Consider the following 15,818-nt stretch of genomic DNA (forward strand, 5'->3'; position numbering starts at 1 on the left):
GCATCCTCATCAGGGTATGACAAAACTCACATTTCTAGTAGGTGAAGCGGTGGTCACAGAAAAGATTATTTATTGCACTGAAGCCTCCTGAGGTTTCAGTAGCCAAAAAGTAAGCAGCTGGTGAACATCAGGGAACACCAGGGAGAATATGCCACACGTGAGCCAGCTCCACAGAGCACTGTGGCTTCCAGGCAGACACAGGCCCCTACCCTGCCAGAGGAGGTGGAAACGCTGAGGGCTGGGACTGCACAACCAAGGGTGTCCTTAAGAGAGATGCTGCAGGCTCCTGCTGCTCAGTGCTGAAGAGAGCTACAGCCCTTTAGCTGAGGCCATCTTGATGATCACCCTGATGGAAAAAAAAAAAAAACAACCAAAACCTCGTATAACCAGCTTAAAATAGAGAAGCTGTAAGAGTCTGGAGAGTTGTGGCATCTGTCATCCCAGCCAGTCTCCTATTAATACCAACAGCAGCAAGGACCACACAGTCAGCTAGCTGACCATGCAGCTGAATTGCAATGCACAGGAATGAATACCCTAGCCGATGCTTGGTGCTGCCCATTGCAAAACTCGCCCTGAATAACTTGTGATTTTATTTTACTCCACATTTTCTTACTGATTTATTACCTTGAGTTAAGAGTTAAGATTGAATCAGTTTGCAACAGCATGTCCTGCTACTGTTATTTTTTGTCCTGCATGTCCTGCATGTCCTGTTATTTTTTCTGGGTGTGGGCTTCAGGAAAAACCCAAGACAACAAGGTATGCTGTTAAAACAGGCAGTGTTCTGGAAACCCTAATTCAGTAGCGCAGAGTAATCCACTAAAAGCTAGTCAGCAGTTTCTAGCATTATGATCCATTTCCATGATCTGAAAAGAGGTGATGCTGACAATCTGTGCATTAGCAGGTATCTTTAGACTGACATTTCTATCGCTACTGCAATCTCTCTTCCTCACGCCCTTCTGCACACTGTGTGCTGGAGCCACTGACTGCCAGCCCTAGGACCCTCAGTCAATTTTCGCTGTCAGTACTATGCATATTGACCTTGAAAAACCTGCTCTTTGTGTAGCTGCCTTTCGACCCTGACACCTGAACAGAACAAGGTTTCACCCAGATTTTTTCCCATTACATTTTTGTAGTTGCCCACGAGGTTTCTGCCTTGCTTAAGCAAAGGAAGAGCTGCAAAAAGACTGGTGAAAGGGGTGTGCTGACAGGAATTGCCCATTTAACTGCCCACTGTCCTCCAGACATGCAGGCCTGCAGTGCAAACCCTTCTGTAAGTCCTGGGGAATATGCAGTGCACTGCACTTTTTTGTGGTGCTCAGACGTGTGATAACCTTTCCCTCCCTCCTGTGTCATGTCTTCACACATCTGTAGCCTGCGGTGCAAGCTGCAGTGAATGTAGGGTCTCCTGCAAGACCAGATGGGAAGACCAAACTAGAACAGCGTGGCTGTGGTGGCGGGGGAAGCGGAAGGTGGGGGTTAGTAAGGGGAGACAACGTCTAGTTTGGTTTTCCATAAGGAAAATACTTGTAAGTTTTTTATAGTTTTGAGCCCTTCAGAGTGTCCAGTTTGTGCCTTGGTTAAATGTGGGAGGCACTGCTCCTCATCAGCAAGCCTGCTCTGAGTGCTACAAGTGCTGTGTGCATGAGGAGACTCATTCATAAACCCTCTAACAGCAAGTAGCTTTACTAAGCAGTTGCTTATAATAATTTACTTTTTGTGAGGCAGTTTTCCAAATCAAATTTGAAGAAATAGTTGCTTTCTGGACAGAAGACTTGAATAAATGTCCACGGCTGAGCTGTTTCACAGAAGACAAAACTCCTGGTATTGGATGGTCTCCACCTGAGGGCTGTTTGCTGTTCGTTAGGTGACCACTCAGTTTTACTTCATTGATGTGAGCAGCAAAAAGCACCTGGGCTCTAAAGAAGGAGCTTCCCTATCACCCGTGTTTGACCAGGAGGGGAGGTGCTAACACATCAGTCTTTCAGGGATTAGAAGGGCTTGCTTCAGGAACTCCAACCACTAGGTTTTCAAAACATTGAGTATGGTAGCACTTGAAGCCAGCTGAAACTCAGGTTGAAGATACGTCTTTTACTGTACTTCCAAGAGTGTGTTTAATCCTCTCTCCTCAGAATAAATGCTTTATAAAACTTGTGGCTGGCTCAATTACATGCTATTAATTTTATTCCCAGACCTGATGTGGAACAGCTGCAAACATCAACAAAGTGAGCCACATGTCAATTTTTTTGTTAACACTCAAAGTCTTGAAGCCAGATGTTTGAGCAGCAGCAGAGGAAAAAATGAGTTCAGTTTCCTGGCAGGGATATAAGCCTTTGTGTCACAGGATCTTCTCCACTCCTTTGAGCCATCATTTGTACAGTTTTCCTGAGTGCTTTTCTCAAAACAAACAGGAGCACCTGGAAGCTGAAGAATGGCTATCACATAGAGGAAACCAGAGCAGATAAAAAGGGCTGACCAAGTATACTGGCTGCAGCAGATTTGCAGGCTGGGCTGGAGGGTCCACATCCAAGCAAATGAGCCCTGCTGAAGTTCAGCATCTCCACCCAGGTTGTTTCCCTGGTGCTCGCTTCCCCGGGAGGCCAGCCTTCCTTGGGAGAGAAGACTGCCCTATGGTGCGCTCTCCTTAGCAAGCACAGCAAGGGACAGCCAGCTGTGGCACAGGTCACAGGCAGAAAGGACAGCTTCTACTGGGCAAAGCTGTGCCTCAGCAGATTCCCAGTTTCACCAGGCGTATGCCACTTCGGAGCTAGAAGGCTGGATGTCCAGATGTATTTGGGGACTTCAGGATAATCTTGGCATCAGGTAATTTTTGAAATGTTTGTAAGAACTAGGTGTTTCAGAATGGGGGGCAAGTGAAGCCAGCTGCCGAAAACTTTCTTTACATCCTAGAGACCCTTAAATTTCTGGCCAGAATACAGTGTCTTTTGCTACTGTGATTTATAGTGAGGTACCTGCTGCTGAAGGGAGAGAACCAATTCTTCTCCCTTGAAAGCCAAGCAAGGACCATCATTCCCTCCACACCCAGGAGAGGGGCAGGGGTGCAGCCATCACTCCTCCACGTCTACTCTGGCATACAGCAGTAGAAGAATAGTTGCCCAGCTCAGGGTTCAGTGTCCTTGCTGTCTTTGAGAGTGCCTCTATGCTATGTCAGGAATGAGACCCTCCTTATCTCCCATAGTGGCTGTTTGTAGCAGAAATCTTTGATGTGGAGATTGTCTGAGAAGGAAAATGCATGTTTAGTGATTCTAAAGGGGAAGGCATTCACCTCTAAAGCTGCAGGTCTCAGTCCCAGCTCCCAGTGCAGTTTCTGTGCTGGGAAGACAACATGTCTTCCTGCTCCCTTCTGGAAAAAGTTGGCATCAGCAGATGCTGCATGCCAAGCACCTCCAGAGGAGAGGACGTGGAAGGCTGTGTATGCAGGCTTGGTATGTTCAGGATGTGCGTGGATCTGCAGGCTAATCCTCAGGCTGAAGGAGGCCCATGTTATGAGTAGTCCCAGAAGCAGAAGTTGGTGAACCTGGGGAGCTTTAACTTGAAAGTGTGTAGGCATTTACATTTTCAAAAACCTTCAGGGTTAGTTAGCAGCTGAGCGGGAATCCTGCAGAGCACAAATCCGGATTTGGGTATTTAAATCCCCCATGACATTTCTGTTTGAGCAAAACTAACCTCAAATAAATTTTGAGAATATGGCTTCCCAAACATGCAGAAAGGCTGCTAACTGTAGCTTTCACGTTAACTGGAATAGGCTTAATCAAAACACACCATGTTGATCTGAAAGCCTTCGGTTTACCTTGATGGATTTTCTCCTGAGGGCTTTTACACCCAGACACTTGAGCAAAGTGACCAAATTGCCTCCATGAAATCAGTAGTACTTCAAGGCCATATACACTTAGTAAATAGAAAGGAAAACTTGGGCTTGAAGTGATCTGATGCCCTGTTACTAAACAGCTTTTCCCACGCTTGAATGACCCTCCTCTCTCCAGCGAAGACACATTTCCAAATCCCTCGCAAGCTAGCTAATTTCAGCCTCAGACAAAAACTAGGGAGGCCACTCAGTGACGTGAATGGAGGTGAGGGGAAGCTTTTCCTTCAGCTTGCAGCATGCTCACCTCTTCTAATGCCAGATGTACTTTCAAAAGCAGAATGTAAATTTGACATTAGCCTGCTCTGTTGTAAACTGACAAATTATAGTCATTACACAACCAAAGTAATTTCACACTGCAAAAATACATGTTTACAAACACTTCCTATCCAAAGAGAAACAGAAGGCATAGCTATAAAAGAAGCCCACAGACCGACATTCATAGCAGCTCTTAAGGCCAAGAATGTCACTGAGTGGGGACACAAGCCTCCACTGCAGGAAACATTAAATCAAAAGATCTTTGCTAATCTAATAAATCACTATAAGACTTGGTAGATAACCCTGCTTCTGCTAGGGTGGCATTGAAAAGAACACTCGTATGCAGGCGGTGTATTTGACCTCACTTCAAATCGAGAACAATGTCCTCCGAAGCTTTGGCTAGAAAACAACATGCTATTTGTCTTCTACGTTCTTCTAAATAATTTGTCAGCATCGAGGTTATCATATTTATCTCATCTGGTATGCAGCAAATGTAATACCACCGCTTTTGAACAGAGGCTATAAGACAGAAAAAAATAGCTCGTAGACTTCTGCTGATGACAAGCTTTTTTCTGCGAAGACCCGTGTACAGCAGGACAACAGAATGGCCTGTCTACTGCAGATGGCATTGTCTCTAGCCACCTGATCACAAACTGTAAAGCTCTAGGAGAAAGCTTTAAATGTTTTTTTTTTATTTATTTACAGTCTGTAGAAACTCACGTACCGCAAAAGTTCAGAAGAGAGCATTTGTCAGACTCAGACAAGGTCCCTTTGTGTACTTCATGGTTGCTTTTTAATTTGTGCAGGGGTTTGGCATGTCTTAAACACAAGGATGATTTATTCACAGTGGCTCAATAACACTAACTTCAGACAAATTCTTCTGGTTCATGGTTGTTTGGTTTGGTTTTGTGGCTGGAGCATCTATATACTCCCAGTATGTGGAAAAGGTCCCAATTGACTGATAATTTGAATGCTCCTACACTAAAAACTTTGAAAACTTCCTTGTAAAACAGAATTAATTGAGAGCTATTTTGTCCAGTCTCTTCCACTCCTGCCCCTTCCCTTTTTGAAGGGCTCATTTAAAAACAAACAAACAAAAAGGAACAGTGCCCAAGAAACACAGGGATTTTTTTCTTAATTGCCTCACTTGGAAGCTATCTGTCTTTAACTGCTGTAGCCAGAAATTACTTCAAATTTACACAGTCCTATGCGTGAAAACTTCCACAGGTGAGGATTTATGCTCAGTTGTAGTTGTGATGCCCAAGTATGACTGCTCACTGGAGACCCAGTCTGCACCGCTGTCCATCAAAGCAGCAAAGAAAACCAGATGACCCCCTTTGCTACTGCCTTTAAGCTTGCTGCTGTTACACTAGTAAGTTCAAGTAAGCGGTGACTGGAAATCACCAACATTGTGGTGAAAGGTAGCAACACAGTTAATGTGTTTTCTAGATTTAAAAGCTTGAGGACTTGCAGTCACTTGTAAGTTCAGTGTGACTAGCCACGAGCAAAAGCATGAAGGAAGGCTGCAGTGGTTCTTTGGTTTTGTGCCATTGCCAGACAAAGGTATTTGGAAGGTGAGGATTTTGAAAGCCTCCGTGGAATAAGTTTTAACAGGTAGGAAGCCAGGGCAACTAAACAATGGGTTTTTTTAATGATTTAGTCCTTCAATGTTAAAATTTAAGGCAGGCAAACTCCACCATAAGGGTGCAATGGTAAGGCAGGCTTCGCTTTAAGTGGTAGAAAGCTTTAATTCACTGTTCTTGTTGTAAGGGGTCAGATGATGATCTTTCCATCAGTACACCAAAGGAAATAATTTAAACATAATTACCTTGAGCTAACACGGAAACCCTTGAGAACATGATGGTGTTCAATGCAAGGGGGGTTTTAACTTGCTCTTTATCAGGGATGCAATATTACTGTTTGAATTAAGACTAATCTTAATTAAATTTTACCTAGGAGAGAATACAGTTGGGTTAATAATATTATGTTTGCTCAGACTGTAGTTCTAGTATACTTTTAGAGTGGAGAAGGACTAAACTATTGTTTTACTGAGGATTAATATAGCAACTTATTTTTATAAATGCTGTGCCACTTCTCCATTGCTTATGCCTGGTTCTCACATTCTTGTTTCAGTAATTGTTTTTTTGGGAAAATGCATTATAAATCAACCTTATTGGCATTAAGCTTTCTTCTCTACCTAACAATTAGTAAATGAGTTATTTTATACTTGTATGCCTTTTCAGATAGCTGTAAAAATAGCTGTCCGTTGGGTGTTTTTTTGTTTATTTTTATTTAAAAACAAACATCCAAAACACTAAGGCAAAAATCCCTACAGCAAGACTCTTGAGAGACAAGTTAAGGAGAAACTTAAAAGTGAAGTGCATTCACATGGATCCTGAGAGACTGACAGCTGGATGCAATATTTTGAAAAACAGTACTTTTGCCCGGGACTAACAAATTAGAATATATTTTGGTAGTTCAAATGAAACCTATCTCTTTTTGTCTGACTGAAAGGACCAAGCTAGATGCTATGCCTCCTTCCAGTGTCTTTAGAGTATGGCCCTTCATTCCACAAAACCCAGGCTAGTTGTTTTGAATGCTGCCTGATTTTTCCAGTGCAAGAAGAGACGAGAGGAGGGAGTTCGGTTGCGTAGCTGCCTCCGAAAGAAGCTACTTGCAGCTCCAGAGCAGATACCAATCCCTTCCTCCTACATGTGGTCAGCTCCCACCTTGAAAACTGTCTGCAACCTGCAGCCCTGCTGCAGGATCCACCTGTTTGGTTGTGAAACACAGATGATGCCAGGCATCTCCTCTGCCAGGCTTTGTGTACAAAAAAAAAAAAAAAAAAAAAAAAAAAAACAAAACAAACCACCCCACCAAAACCTCAAAGCAGAGCCAGTAGCTCAAAAATGGCTTTATCTTTTTTTTTTTTTTTTCAGGGTGTTAGGTGCTGGAGATGCTGCTTTCAGATTCCAGCTGCCCTGAAGGCCAGCCTGCAGCCCATGGCATAGAGGGTGGCCTTGCAGAGTGCACCCACCTGGTGGCCCAACAGAGCCACGAGCATCTGATCCAACACCCACCCAGGCAGAGACTAGAGTGTAATGCCTAAATTAGCTATATTCACACTCGAAAAACTCAAACCTGAGGGAAAGAATATACTTGCCCAGAACTGGCTATTTAAAAGACCAAGTAAATTTCTAACTTATTACTTGTCTAGGTGCAACAACTTGAAAATCAAGTAATCTATCCAGGTGCCACATCTTTTTTACAGTAGCATGCAGATGTCTCCTACAATTTTGGGCAGACCATCTTTCTGAATTGGCCACTTCTGCTTCTCACCTGCTCATTGAGCCAAAAAAATAGCCTTTTGTGTATTTTTGGACGGGGGTGAGGGAAGAAGCAGGTGAAGGTTTTTCTGTATGGATTGAGATGACCCAAAATGAAAGCAGTAGTGCAAAGTAGCCAACTTGGAGATCTGTTCCCCTGATCTATGCAGCTCACATGCATCAGCGTGCTGTGTCTGGCCCTGGGAAGGAGCACACAACATTTCCCGACTGAAGCTGGCTAGCCCAGTTGGACCTATTCAAGCACACAAATGATAATCTTCTTTTTTATTTTTCCTCAACTTATGAAACATTCCCCTCCTCAAAAAAAACTCTGTGCCCTCCTCTGTACCTAGCACTTCCAAGCAGCTCTCTCCCCTTGCAACCTATGTCCAAAAAAAATCCCCTCTGCAGCCTGTTAGACAATTCCTCTTGCTCCAAATCACTGCTCCCATGCAGAAAAAACCGTAAGCTGGAGTGTGTGTGCAGCAGCAGGGCACTCCCACCCCTACAGCATCTGCAGGAGGGCAACTAGGGAAAGTCTCTCTAGATGTGGTGTGTGTGATTGCCTGCTGCTGCTGGGGGGCAGGGCAGACTCGGCTCTGAAAATCCTGGTAAAGGACAAATTTGCCAAATTGACTGGCAAAAGGCAGAAAAGCAGGGTGTGACTGTAAATCAGAAACCAAGCAGCTTTGTGCAATTAAAGCAAGATGAGCCTGGCCTGAGTTTAGCCTTCTGGCTGGTGGTGAGAAGGTGCTGAGGTGCTGCCTAGGCTGGGCATGGTGTTTTGGTGTGCTGGGCCTGCGGTGTGGCCGTGTTGGCATTGCCGTGGAAACAGAGAGAGCCCTGCTCCAGAGGCTGCTTTACGAGTGGCTGCTAGTGGCAGCAGGACATCTGGAAACCACGTGAAAGCTGCAGATGGTGGAAATGTGGTATGTGGGAAGCATGTGAATTGCTTAGTAAGCCTCTAGGAATGGTGAAGGAACCTCCTACGTGGTAGAGATCTTCCTTGAGTGTCTTGGGAAGGAGTTTATCATCACAGTGCAAGCTAGAGCTTACACTCATGCAAAAAATATCAATGTTATTTCTGGACAGGGAGATTGAGTCACCTTTCAATTTTAGGTAAATCTGATGGGCAGTTTGTGCGACAGAGAAACAGGAATAGAATGGCATTTGTAGGTCATGTAATACAATCCCCTACAGCAGGTACAACTATACCATCATGTCCTGTTGACAAACCAATCTCACCTTGAATTTAGAAGCTATTTTACTACTGGAAAATTGTCACAGAAATGTAATTCCTTTCTCAGAGTATGTGGTATATGAGCCAACATAATCTGAGCTCTTTGTTTTGTCTTGTCTTCCTGCAGTCTTTAGACAGTTATGGAGGAAAAGACAAATCTTGTAACTTATATTGATTTTTTTTTTTCCCAATTAATATTTCCTGTTTAAGGGTGCATCATTTATAAAGGCTAAAGTCCCCTAAATTAATCTAATACTGCCAGTCTACCACAAACTCGGTTCTTAGTATGAATTGTGCTGTGAACTCAGAATGTTCTATGCTTTAGTCCTGGTATTTGTTTAAATTTGCTTCATTTTTCCTTTGCCCTAGTTGTTCTAGTAGAATCTGGACCGAAGACTACTTCCATGGGAGTCTTATCCTCAGACTTGTAATAGGTATGTTTGAGAACGAACTGTGATTTCCCAGGTGAGAGGAATGAGAAGATAAGGATCTGTAACTGGCGAGTCTGTATCACAGCGGCTGTGTTGTGGTTTAGCCCCAGTCAGCAACTAAGCACCACACAGCCGCTCGCTCCCCCTCCCCCGCCCCCCGCTGGGATGGGGGAGAGAATCCGAAGAGCAAAAGAAGAAAACTCTTCTTCTTGGTTGAGATAAGAACAGTTTAATAATTGGAACAAAATAATAATAATAAACTGTAATGAGAAGGAAAACAACAAGAGAGTGAGAGAGGAACAAAACCCAGGAAAAAACCGCAGTGATACAAGTGCTCACCACCCGCCAACCAATGCCCAGCCAGTCCCTGAGCAGCGACCGCTGCCCCCGGCCAGCTCCCCCAGTTTATATACCGACCACGACATCATATGGTATGGAATAACCCTTTGGCCAGTTTGGATCAACTATCTTGGCTGTGCCCCCTCCCAGCTTCTTGTGCACCTGGCAGAGCAGGGGAAGCTGAAAAGTCCTTGACCAGTGTAAGCACTGCTTAGCAACAACTAAAACATCAGTGTGTTATCAACATTATTCTCATCCTAAATCCAAAACACAGCACTATACCAGCTACTAGGAAGAAAATTAACTCTATCCCAGCCGAAACCAGGACAGGCTTAAGTCCAGCACGTTTTCTCCTGCAGTCCTTATCTCTGACTGAAGGCGAGTCATTTCAGTAATAATTCAATATTGTGTCACAAATCATAGAAAAGGCTAGATAGAAGACCTCCTTATGAGGGATAACCGAGGCTTTGGGTGCCCAAAAGATTGGCACCTCTTGAGGATGCTGGAGAATGGAATTACTGTAGCAACTGTTTCTGCAAGCATTACCTCTTACCTCTTTGGCTTTGACAAGAACAGCTAAGCAGGGCAGTCCTCCTAAAAAGGTGGTTTGTGGCTTTCCTTCAAACAGGGAAGAAAAATCTCCTTGCATGATTTCTTATTAGGTGACATTGAGAAGGAACAGCCGAAGTGTTGTCTGTACAGGTCCATCCCTGTAATGTTTTAGAAGCAATTGAATATGACGTTCATTATTTTCCTTATAGATCAGTCCTTTACCTTGATTTACTTCCTGTAGCATCTGCTGGAAAATGTAATGTTTTAGGCACATGTAGTGAATATTCCCATTAACCAGCTAAGAGAGATTTTTCAAGCTCTGCTGGCCACTTCCCAGTTCCCAGAACACAAATTTTGCAGGAACTGCCCTCTCCTTGCTCAGCTGTGATAGTCAGCGTTTTCTGCTGATGACTTGACAAGAGTATGTCCCCATGCCTTTCTGATCAGTGCCTGAAAGTGGAAATAAAATCAGTTGCAGGGTTTGTGGTTTACATCTTCAGAGGGGACAAGAGGAAATGATGGGGAGAGAAAGCTAATCTGTTGAGAGGAAAGATTTGTACTCCAAATGAGGGAACACCAGCAGGAGGAGTTTGTGGGAAGGGACTGTTTTCCAGAAGCCTTCATTGGATGTTTTGAGAGAGGAGGGTGGCTCATGCAGTGACTGAGAGTGTGTAATAACACTCAGGACTGTCTTCTGTCAGAGGGTCATCAAATTCCAGAGAGTCCTGCACTTGGTTTCTTACTGCTGACAATGTACAAAACTATCTGGTGTTTTGAGGAAGAAAGGATCACATGATGGAGGAGAAGGAGGCAGGGGAATAGATGAGAGGATTAAAACGAATATGCAAGCTAGTTTGTGCTTTTTGATCAGTTGATTTAAGGAAAACAAAGAAGTAAGCTTAAAATCAGGCAGGGAAACTGCTGCCTTTCTTGCCCAAGTCTTATTTTCAGGTATGTTATCCATTAGCAATAAAATAAATCCACGTGTTAGCTACAAGGATCATTGGGGTGAATGCATGTCTGGCTAGGCAGTGTTCAAACCCCATGCTGTCTGACCGACCCGGGTGGCTGGCTTGAACTTCAGAAGTGGATTACATCAAGTCGTGACCACTTCTTCTGCCTCAGGAGGTACAGTTATAGACTCTGTGGCTGGGGCTCCGGTTCATTTTCAGAAGCCTACATTTTACATCTGACAGCAGCAATTGGGTGTTGAGAGAAGAACCCATTCTTTTAGGCAGTATTTATATATGAAAAAAATTAAATAAAGAGCATAAGTAAGCTGACATCCAAGTACTGAGCTGGTGGTAGTTTTGCCATGGACATTTGTACATGGCTGCTTCCAGAACTTTTGGTTAAGCATTCATTTTGCCTATCAAAAAAACTTTTTTGAAAAAGCTGGTTGTCCAAAATGATGAAACCATATAAAGCCTGGAGGCACTTCTTTCCTCTTGTGACTCAAGGTAAAGTGTCATTTTTACATGTTTGAAGTAGCACATGCTAATGCACAGATGGACAATGTTGCTGACAGATCATTATCAGTACCAGTTTGCATAAATTAGTGAAAAGCTAAGACATTAAATCTATTTCTTAACCCTGCAATAGAGGTTTTGCAATGCATGAGTACACTGAGTGATGATTGTAGGCTGATAGCTAGAATATTCTGGGAAACTAATTGGGGTTGTAAGGAAATTGCATGATGTTGTGGTAACATGGGCTCAGAGACTAACACATCTAACCATTTGAAAAGCACCAGGTAACTTCTGATTATAGATAGCATGAACTGTGTTTTGTTATCCTCGAGACCACACAAACATACCACGGTTGTAGCTTATCTCTACTACAGTTTCACCTCTCTGGACACTGGATGTCATGCTTATTTTAACCTGGTGTTTCTCCACTTTTCTCAATAGGCAGACTCCTAAAGAATCATCCAGTGGAGATGTGGACCCTGTATACTGGGTTTAAGCCTACTGACGAGGCATGGACTCTTCCCAGTCATGTTTCATATGGCTTGCTCAGAAGTAGCCCTTAGCCACCTAGCAATCTACTACAGAAAATTCTCATCATCTACTTTTAGAATAGTCAAAAGTTTGGCTAATAAGAAATCTCTTTGGATCACCTAGCCGATGTGATACAATTATCCTACTTGGAGATGGAGGATGCACAGAAAATGCCTTTATGTTTGAAATGAAATGCCCTTCCCAGACTGTAACTTGAAGGGAGACTGACGATGTAAGTTGCTGTTAACAAAGTTGACACAGGCAATGACAAGATTTTTTGTTGTTTCTTAAAACTAGTTTTATATGATATGACTAATAATATTAGAAGGGCTTCAAGTTGCCTGATTTATTCATGGGCAAGAGACTGTTGAAGACATTACTCCTTCTCTACAGTAAGCTATGTACACATCTAAAAGCTCCACACTCCCTCTAGGTACCCATGAGCAATTCTAATGATGTTGAAGAGGAAGGGACTTCCAGAGGAAGTTCTTCCAGTGCAACATTAGTCATAGGAGGATGTAGCTCCATTTTGAATGAAAATGTAGGGGGTTTTAGGAACAAATATGTATGAAGTGGCTGTAAATACATTAAGGCTAGGAATTAAATGGAAGAAGTATCCTACCATGGAAACAGTAAGTTTTTGGAACAGCGTTTCTGAAGTGACATCAAGCTTCATATAGCTCATCTAGTAACTCTTCCTTTTTTCCACAAAACTTTAGTAATTTAGCCAAAGGGTTAACCTTGCTTGTTGTTTTCAAAGGGCATGTTAAATAATAGTAAAGAGTAAGTAATAATAAATATTTTTAACTAAAATGTTCCTTGTTAATCACCTGTCCACTCTTTGAAAGTGTGAATAAAAACAGTCCCCTAGTGATTTAGGAAATGAGGTTGTTCTAAATTTATTTGGTCTCACGTTTTTCTGTACTTACTGAAGTCTGTGCCATGGCAGACTCGGGTTGTCTGCAGGTATGCATAACAGAAACCTGTGGTGGCAGAAGTTTTGTTCAGTTGCATCAGTCGCTCTCTGGAAGAGAGGAAGTTAGCACTGAATCTGCATCCTGATAGATCAGATACTTTAGTTGAAGTGGGAAAGTACATGTTAAGGCAGTTACAAGAAAGCCCTTTTAGTTATAGCTTTACAAATCCCTTTTCTTTGCTTGTAAACATTGTTCCCTCTCTTTGCTCTGCACAGTTGTACAAGAAACCCTCTGGAAGACTCTCTGGTCCTTAGATTATTCCATGAGCTTGAAGCTGTTCTTGGACTAGAGTATCTTCCTGGGATATTGATGGTGGTGTGGGACTTCATTTATCTACAAGAGTGGATCGCACACCCAAGGTTTTGTGACTGCTTTGTTCCAAAAATGGTGTGTTTAAAAATAAATATGGTACGTAACCCACTTCACTCAGTTTTATTCCAGTGGGAAGCTGACCTGCTGGCCTCGGTTTTTTCCTATGCCTTGGTCAAGGAGTAAACAAATTTAAGTTCACAGAAAGAGCTATCTTTATTACTGCTACTAAAATAGTGCAATGTAGAGGTTTTTATTTGATCAGTCATTTCAATCTCTCCAAGCTACCATTATGGCTTTCTGTGAAAGCCTGTAAAAATAAAAATATCTTAGACTAAAATAACACTCCCTCATTCTAACACTGTGGAGTGTCTCAGTACATATTTGGCACATCCTCCGAGGCTGTATTAACAACAATCTGAAACAGGCTGCTGTAAAAGGTGAATCATAAAAATAAGCAGTGTTTAGTGTCTTGTCCTGTATCCTCTGAGGCTTCTGACATATACTAAGTATAATCTACAATGCTCATAGGATAAAATAGTCAGCATTAGAGGTTGTGCAGTGACTGTCAAGGTCAAAGTCAGTTCTGCGAAAGAAACGCATTGAATCCTTGCTCTGTTAAACTTTCACAAAACCTGATAGCAAAGAGCAGCTTCTTGGTTCTTTTTCAGATGTATATACAGATTTCAAGTTTCTTCTGATACACAGTAGTAAAATACATACATATAGGGTTTGTGATAGAGCATTTTGCAATCTCTTGGTGTGAATATGTATAGCTTCATCAAAATAAACAAGGTGTATGTTATTCTCAGACCTAAGGGACTTCGTTTAAAACAGTCTTTCCTAAAATCACCTGCCTTAGAGGCTACATTAATACTTACAGATTTTTTTTTTCTGGGCAAACCACCATAAAATACACTTTTTCAGCCTGTTTGAGATTCAATGTATTCCTTCACAAGGTGGTCTTTCATATGCAATGCAGAATGGTAACACCTTTGAACAACAAAAAGACAACTGGAGGTATGTAGGACTGAACCGGCAGCATTGACACCACTGCAGGTGAAGTATGCTTCGAAGATAATTTTTTTTTTAATTTCTCCAGAGGCACCAGATGGCAGCATTTTCCCTCACTCTGAGTGTGATCTAATCCTCTGATTCACTCTTGGGATCATCAGGCTTTGAGGCTGCGTAAGCCACAACAACCTCAACTGAACTACGCCTCTTCTGTCACCACCTGCTCTTTTTCCCACTTTTCATTGGACATGCGGAATCACATTCAGGTGGCCTGAAAGCAGTCCAGGCCCTTGAAATTGTGGTTTGCCTTTTGCCTGTACAGGTCTGAGAGTCCATAAGAATCATTAGCATACAGGCATGTAAAAATTTAGTCCCAGTGAATACAGCTCCGAGCTCTAAATTTTCCATATCCTCTAAATATTAAGTAGCATGCAGTTTGATTTGCTTTTTAACTACCCACTCTTTCCCATGTACACACGTGCAACAAGGTAATTCTTGTTTACAAGCAAGTTTTGTGCGTGTGCTTTTCTATCAACTCTTTATTCATTGAATCTTGTAATAAGATTTCGTTGTACACCAGTTATGTGTGACTAGTTATGTGTGACTAGGCTTGTAATCTCTGTAGCAAGAACTCTGTTCTGCACAAATAATCTGAGGCAGGGCAGGGATTTTGAGAACTTAACTTTGCAAGCTATGATTTCTTTTACAGTTACAGATGTGGCCTAAAGCTTTGTGGGCTGGGAGTTCTGTTGTCACACTGTCCTCTGTCCTGCTTCTTCCCCTCATCCTCATGTTCTTGCTTATAAATCCAACACTGCTTTATCAGTAGTTTTGTCATAGAAGAAAAGAAACCCACATTATGTTCAGATGTAACAAACTATTCATAAATCATCCACCTTTGAACTCTGAACCTGCAGCACTGGGATGCAAATGTTTATTTACTTGAACTATGTGACTAACATCAACAGACAGCAGATGAAAGGCTATTTTATCCAAAATGAGGCTGGATTGCTGGGGCCCAGAGTGTGAAGGAGGAGTAGCCCTGGCTGCTGCTTTCTTCGACTGTTACTCTGTCGGGTTGCTGGTGTTTCTGCTGTGGTGACTCTGTTAATGCTTTACAAATGCTATGAGCTCAGCAGTAGACTATTTGTGGATTGCTTAATTTATTAACTTCTGACAAGCAGCCCATTATTTTTCTGAAGAACATATGTGAGAAGGGGTATTTCTTTTAGAATTTCTCAAATTTCAGCCAAATTCAACATGAGTGTCACAGGACAGGGACACTAGACCCTCTACAACTCCACCCTTCCTCTTATTTAATACCAAAAGTTATCTATAAACAAGCGGGAAGGAGGGAGGGAGGGATGGAGGGAGGGAGGGAAGAGCACTTCTCAAAGAAGTCAGAAGAATCTTGTATGATGAAAACATTAGGCTGCGTAAATTTGGAAAACAGTGCTATTTTCTTCTGTTAAAAGTATTCTAATGGAAAAAA

The sequence above is a fragment of the Mycteria americana genome, chromosome 4 (assembly GCF_035582795.1).
Source record: "Mycteria americana isolate JAX WOST 10 ecotype Jacksonville Zoo and Gardens chromosome 4, USCA_MyAme_1.0, whole genome shotgun sequence".
NCBI lineage: Eukaryota > Metazoa > Chordata > Aves > Ciconiiformes > Ciconiidae > Mycteria > Mycteria americana.